The sequence below is a fragment of the Passer montanus genome, unplaced genomic scaffold (assembly GCF_014805655.1).
Source record: "Passer montanus isolate IOZ18808 unplaced genomic scaffold, ASM1480565v1 scaffold1087, whole genome shotgun sequence".
Classification (NCBI taxonomy): domain Eukaryota; kingdom Metazoa; phylum Chordata; class Aves; order Passeriformes; family Passeridae; genus Passer; species Passer montanus.
The window spans coordinates 152-6,955 of NW_024357470.1; the positions used below are offsets into that span (position 1 = coordinate 152).

At 61.1% G+C, this 6,804-nt stretch overlaps 2 non-coding genes across 2 annotated transcripts; both read right to left on the reverse strand.

Moving 5' to 3' along the window:
* Positions 1-294: 294 nt before the first annotated feature.
* Positions 295-458, reverse strand: LOC120509024. The gene has a single exon (XR_005629135.1). It is a non-coding gene; the product is annotated as a U1 spliceosomal RNA (small nuclear RNA).
* Positions 459-3,508: 3,050 nt separating this feature from the next.
* LOC120509019 lies at positions 3,509-3,672 on the reverse strand. The gene has a single exon (XR_005629134.1). It is a non-coding gene; the product is annotated as a U1 spliceosomal RNA (small nuclear RNA).
* Between the last annotated feature and the right edge of the window lie 3,132 nt (positions 3,673-6,804).

The following is a 6,804-nucleotide window of genomic DNA, read 5'->3' on the forward strand; positions in this document are numbered from 1 at the left end:
CCGCGGACCCAAAGCGAGCCCCGCCGTCCGCCGCAGCCCGAGCCGGGCCGGGGCCGTGCGAGCGCTGCTGGGCCGGGAGCGGGACCGAAAGGGGCGAAGCGGAGTGAGGATGCTGCGGCTGCTGCACGGGCGGGACAGGGAGCGGGTCAGACCGGGAGAGAGGAGCGCACCGAACGGCGGCTGGGAAACAGCTTAGCAACCCCAGACACCGCAACAAAGAAACGTCCCGAAAAGCGGTGAAACCGAACGTGCTTTTTTCGGTTACTGTGTTAATTCTGTCATTGACCACGAGACCAGGGGAGAGCGCGAACGCAGTCCCCCACTACCACAAATTATGCAGTCGAGTTTCCCGCATTTGGGGAAATCGCAGGGGTCAGCACACCCGGAGTGCAAGGGATGAGCCTCGCCCTGGGAAAACCACCTGCCTGATCATGGTGTCTCCCCTGGCCCGCACGGCCCGGCCCGCGCCAAGCCCGCGGACAAGCCAGGCCAGCGCGGGCCGGGCGCGGGACAGGCGCGGGACAGGCCCCGGCATGCCGCGCGGCGGGACATGATCTGCATGGACACGCCCACACTGCCCAACCCACCGCCCCCTGCCCGCTCTGATTTGCATGGCCACGCCCTCTCCCCAAACCCCGCCTCGGGCCGCGCACTCGGGGCAGCGCCCCCTGGCGGCGCGGCGGAGCGCCCCCGCCCGGCCCGAGCGAGTCCGGAACCTCCCGAACGGAACCGGATCCGAACGAACCGGATCCGAATCGGACCGGATCCGAACGGATCCCGATCCCAAACGAAACGGATCCAGAACGGAACCGGATCCGAACGAACCGGATCTGAATGGGACCGGATCCAAACGGATCCCGATCCCAAACAAACTTGATCCCGAACGAACCGGATCCAAACAGAACCGGATCCGAACGGAACCGGATCCGAACGGAACTGGATCCTGAACGGCTCCCGATCCTGAATGAATCCTGAGGGGAACTGGAATCCGAATGCATCCGGATCCCAAATGGATCCACATCCCGAACAGAGCCAGACCCTGCACAGATCCAGGCCCGGCATGGGGAGCAGGCACGACACATGGTGCTGTGTCACACGGCTCTGTTTGTGTCACACGGCTCTGTTTGTGTCACATGCACTGTTTGTGTCACACAGCACTGTTTGTGTCACACAGCACTCTTTGTGTCACATGCACTGTTTGTGTCACACAGCACTGTTTGTGTCACACAGCACTCTTTGTGTCACATGCACTGTTTGTGTCACACTGCGCTGTTTGTGTCACACAGCTCTGTATGTGTCACACTGTGCTGTTGGTGTCACACGTTGCTGTTTCTGTGTCACAGGCGCTGCTCCCACTCCGTGCCCGGTCTGGCACAGAAGCTCCGGGAAGGAGAGGGGCAGAGAGGGTGGCATTGCCCAGGGGGTGCCCGCAGCAGGGAGCGCCAGAGAAGGAGAAGAGCCAAGAGCGTGACCCAGTCTGTGCCAGGGCAGCGCGGGCAGGAGGCGAGGCCGGAGCAGGACGAGCTCCGGAGCTGGGACTGACCCCAAAACATCGCGGGGTGCGCTGCAGGCAGGACGGGCTGAGCGCGGCCAGGAGGGAAGAGCAGGACAGGAGGAAGGAGCTGGGCTGGGCTGAAGGGGCTGCAGCCATCTCCTGTCTGCCCCCAGTCCTGTGGGGCCACTTGAGCCGGGAACGGAGCCGTGGAGTGTCTGGTGGACACTGGAATGTCTTGTTCTGTAGTTACTGGCTGTGGGGGACCTTCGAGTAAAAGGTTGTTGTTGTTCCTGCAGCAGGAGGAAATCCCCCAGGGCAGGAATCCCTCAGGACAGGAATCCCTCAGGGGAGAAATCCCTCAGGGCAGGAATCCCTCAGGGCAGGAATCCCTCAGGGCAGGAAATCTCTCAGACATCCCCTGGAATTCAGGACTGGGAACACAGAATGAGCCCAGCCTTTCTCCATGGGTGCCCTGTGCCGCTGCTCAGGTGGGGTTTGCTGTGCAAGGTAAATGCACCATTGACTTTTCCAAAGGACTCCGGGCAGTTTGCAAATTCCCCTGGAAAATGCATGGAAAGTGCAGCTCTGCCCATTCACCCAGGGAAAGTTTTAGGGTTTCTCTTTGAGCCAGCTCTCAGGAGCTCTCAGAGAATTTATTACACCTGAGATGGCTCAGCTACCCTGAATGGCATAAAATTGGCAGGAAGCTTTCTGAGGTAGTGTTGGAAACAGGAAAAGTTTTAATTAAAGGCAAATTAACAAAGCTCTTACAGAGAAAACTGAGCCAGGGGCAAAACCTTCTTCCTCCTACTAAAAGTGATTATTTCTTTTGTTCTCTTCTTTTTCTAGTGAATTACCTGAGTCAGACTTTTTAGCCCTTGTCTAGCTAGGTAACCTTAGGTTTGAGGTGAGGCCTTAAAGGTCCTGTGAGGTGTTTTCTTATCAACCTGGGGAGAGAAACTTCTGGGCTTTTTGCCTTTTTAAACAGACAAGGAACAATTTAATCACTCCTTCAACAGAGAGCCCATTCCTACACTGAGGTGCCCTCACAGCTCCGGTTTGGGCTTGGGGGGTCCTGGGCCAGAGGGAAACGTGAGTCCCCCAGAAGCTGAGCTGAGGCCGGGAGTCAGCCGGTGAGAAAAGAGCAGCCCCGCTGAAAGGAGAGCCCAGCGAGGAGCGGCAGCGTTAAAAGGCTCTTTTTTACAGTTTGGGACACTGCCAGCTCCAATGTACCACTCCAAGCCCCGAGAAGAAGCCGGAACCCTCGGGACAGGCGGGGCAGGAGCCAGGGGAGCTCAGCGCCCGGAGCCGCTGCTCACGGCGTGTCCCCAAAACTGGTGCTGTTCACGGCGTGTCCCCAAAACTGGTGCTGCTCACAGCTGGTCCCCAAAACTGGAGCTGCTCACGGCGTGTCCCCAAAACTGGAGCTGTTCACGGCGTGTCCCCAAAACTGGCGCTGCTCACAGCTGGTCCCCAAAACTGGTGCTGGTCACGGCTGGTCCCCAAAACTGGAGGTGTTCAGGGCTTGTCCCCAACCCTGATGGTGTTCACGGCTTGTCCCCAACCCTGGCGATATTCAGGGCTTGTCCCCAACCCCAGTGGTTTCCACGCCTTGTCCCCGGTCCCGGCGCCTCCCGGGCTCGCAGCCGGGGACCGGGCTGCCCTTTGGGGCTGGGGGTGACAGACTCTGCCCTCGGTGCCCTCGGGGGACAGAGCCCGTGCCGTGCCCGCAGGGGAACACGCAGCTCGCAGCGGGGATGATTGTCGCGGTGTGAACGGAGCTCTGCAGTGTCGGTTGTCGCTCGGTGCCCGCGGGCAGAGCCGCGAGCGAGCGATTCTGCCGAGCGCCGCCGGGCCCAGCGCTGGAGCGGGGAAAAGAACCCGAGCGGGGCGGGGCAGGGACCGGGCAGGGCCGGGGAGAGGAAATGCCGGAGCGGGAGAGCGCGGGCACCGAGCTGTGGGCACCCTTCATTATCAGGGATTATGTTAATTCTGTTTTTGGCACCCATAGACCAGGGGAGAGCGCGAACGCAGTCCCCCACTACCACAAATTATGCAGTCGAGTTTCCCGCATTTGGGGAAATCGCAGGGGTCAGCACACCCGGAGTGCAAGGGATGAGCCTCGCCCTGGGAAAACCACCTGCCTGATCATGGTGTCTCCCCTGCCAGGTAAGTATGCCTGCCCCGCCGCGCCGCCCCCGGGCCCCGCCCGCCGCACGCCTCGCCACCGCACGGCCAGCGCCGCCCCGGCCCCGCTCCCGCCCGGCCCCGCGGCCCGCACGGCCCGGCCCGCGCCAAGCCCGCGGACAAGCCAGGCCAGCGCGGGCCGGGCGCGGGACAGGCGCGGGACAGGCCCCGGCATGCCGCGCGGCGGGACAGCATTTGCATGGACACGCCCACTGATCGGTACCGCACCGCGAGCGCCGCCTCTGCCGCGCGCTCCCACTGCCCCGCCCCTCAGCCGGACACTGCAGGCCCCGCCCCCTCGCTGACCGGAGCCGGCTCTGGGTCCTGGTCCGGGTCCTGGTCCTGGTCCGGGTCCGGGTCCTGGTCCTGGTCCTGGTCCTGGTCCGGGTCCTGGTCCCGGTCCGGGTCCTGGTCCCGGTCCTGGTCCTGGTCCGGGTCCGGGTCCTGGTCCTGGTCCCCCAGGACAGCCGGGTCCGGGTCCTGAACCTGGTCCGGGTCCGGGTCCTGGTCCTGGTCCGGGTCCGCGTCCGGGTCCGGGTCCGGGTCCCGGTCCTGGTCCTGGTCCTGGTCCGGGTCTCGGTCCCGGTCCCGGTCCCGGTGCTGCCCGGTGTCACAGCACAGCGGGGCCGGGCTGGAGCCGCAGCAGCGGCAGAGCGCGGCCAGCACGGGACAGGCGCCGCGGGGCAGCGCGGGGCCGGCGGTGCCCGGGTGTGGGTCAGGGACAGTGACAGCCCCGCTGGTGGCTGGCCCTGCCAAGGGACGGGGACACGGGGCTGCGGGAGAGCGGCGGGGCTGCGGGGCTGCGCGGGACCTCGGGGGTGAGAGCGGCTCGTACCGGGATCCAGCTCGGTCCGGGACGGGATCACAGTGCGGGACGGGATCAGAGTGCGGGACGGGATCACAGTGTGGGACGGGATCACAGTGCGGGACGGGATCAGAGTGCGGGACAGGATCACAGTGCAGGACCGGGATCCAGCTCGGCCCAGGACACGATCACAGTGCGGGACTGGGATCCAGCTCGGTCCAGGACGTACCGGGATCCAGCTCGGTCCGGGACGGGATCAGAGTGCGGGACAGGATCACAGTGCGGGATCACAGTGCGGGACGGGATCAAAGTGCGGGATCACAGTGCGGGACGGGATCACAGTGCGGGACAGGACGGGATCACAGTGCGGGACGGGATCACAGTGCGGGACAGGGCTCAGCACAGTGCAGGTCTGGGATCCAGCTCGGTCCAGGACAGGATCACAGTGCGGGACTGGGACCCAGCTCGATCCAGGACAGGATCACAATGCGGGACCGGGATCCAGCTCGGTCCAGGACAGGATCACAGTGCAGGTCTGGGACCCAGCTCGGTCCACACACAGCGCCCTGGAAATGCCCAGTCACGCTCCAGGGGAGCAAGGGGCCGTCAAACACCAGTATTCATTTCACCCCAGAGCCACCATGGCCCCACAGGGCCTTGCACACCCAAACCAACACTGTGCCCTGTGGAAACCCAGGGCACCGGGAATATTTCTCTGTCTGCTCTGGGGTGCCCTGACCCCCAGGGGAGCACTGACTGACCCTCATTCATGGAGAAAGCTTCCTAGAGTTCAAGACAGACTGGAATCCACAGAAGTGTGAAATAGATTATACAGAGTGGTGTAGGTGTATCACTGGGTGAGAAATTTAGGGTTTGGGATTTTTAGTGTGTTGTGGATGGAAGCAAGATGGAGAGCACAGGGTGTCGTCCTGGGTTTCTTCTTCATGCTGCTTCTTCCTTCTTCTTCTTCGTGGGTTTGGGTGGCATTTTGTGATTGGGCAGAAAAGTCCACATTGGGGCTCTTTGGGATCAGGTATTGGGTTAAAAGGGAAAATAATCTAGGTGTCAGGTCTTAATTGGACAGTTTAGTCTTAAAAGACCTTGTAGCAAGAGACTTGTAACAAGTAGTTCCTGCTCGGACTCAGGTGTTTATTACTCCTTCTCAGTAAAACAGTCTCACAACCCTGAGTTTGGCAACTTTTCATCAGCAGGCACAAAATGGCCAACAACCTCTTGTTACAAGGTCTCAGCCACTGATACACTACACCTCTCTCGATAATCTGTTTCACACTTCTGTGGATTCCAGTCTGTCTTGAACTCTAGGAAACTTTCTCCATGAATGAGGGTCAGTCAGTGCTCCCCTGGGGGTCAGGGCACCCCGGAGCAGACAGAGAAATATTCCCGGTGCCCTGGGTTTGCACAATCCCCAGGCAGACAAGGAGGGGCAATGGGAGACCCGGGCTGCAGTGATGGGGGGCCCTGAGCCCCCGGGCACCAGGGACCCCTGAGCCCCAGCCCCCGGGGATCAGGGCAGTGTGAGTCGCCCTGCCCCAGCAGCTGAGCACAGCACCGGCCCCGGCAAGGAGAGCGTGGAAATGGTTTTGTGACTCGTGTCAGCTGGCGATGGAATCAGCAAACGCTCCTGTCTGCTGTGCTGAAAGCCGACGTGTTCCCTGGGATCGCTACAAAGAACGGGTTTGAAACTTTGTGACCCAACAGCCAAATAAAGCACTGAACAAAAAACCAGAAGTATGGGAGAGTAAAGAGATGAGGCAGCAAAACGATTGATGCTTGGAATAAACTAGAGGAATCTGTGGTTAAGCTAAGGGATATTGCAACAAAGCAATTAAATGCTTATGTGTAATGAAAAGCTTGATGCACTGGTACCAGAGGACAATTCTGCAGCAGACACGGGTGAAATGCCTCTCTCCAGACGGCCACAAGGAGGAGAGGAAGCCAAGGACCACCTGGAAAGATTATGAAATTGCTGATCCCAGTTTATTGATCCTTGCTGATTGGGACTAACCAAGCACATTGGAAAATGCTTTTGGCTTAAAACCAGGATGTGCACTGTGGTGAGCGTGTAAGTGGTGTGCACCGAGAGCGGGGCGGTGACTCCCCGGCCGCCCTGCGCTGCTTGCTTGCTTTACAATAAAAGAAATAAAAACAGCATTCGGTCTGATATCGAAATGTCACATCGAGAGGCAGCGCCGGAGCCGTCCCGGTGACCGTCCCGCGGGCCCGGCGGGCACGGGGACCGGCAGTGCCGGCCGGGCGGGGCCAGCCCGGGCCCGGTAACGGCGCCGCCCCGGCGGGG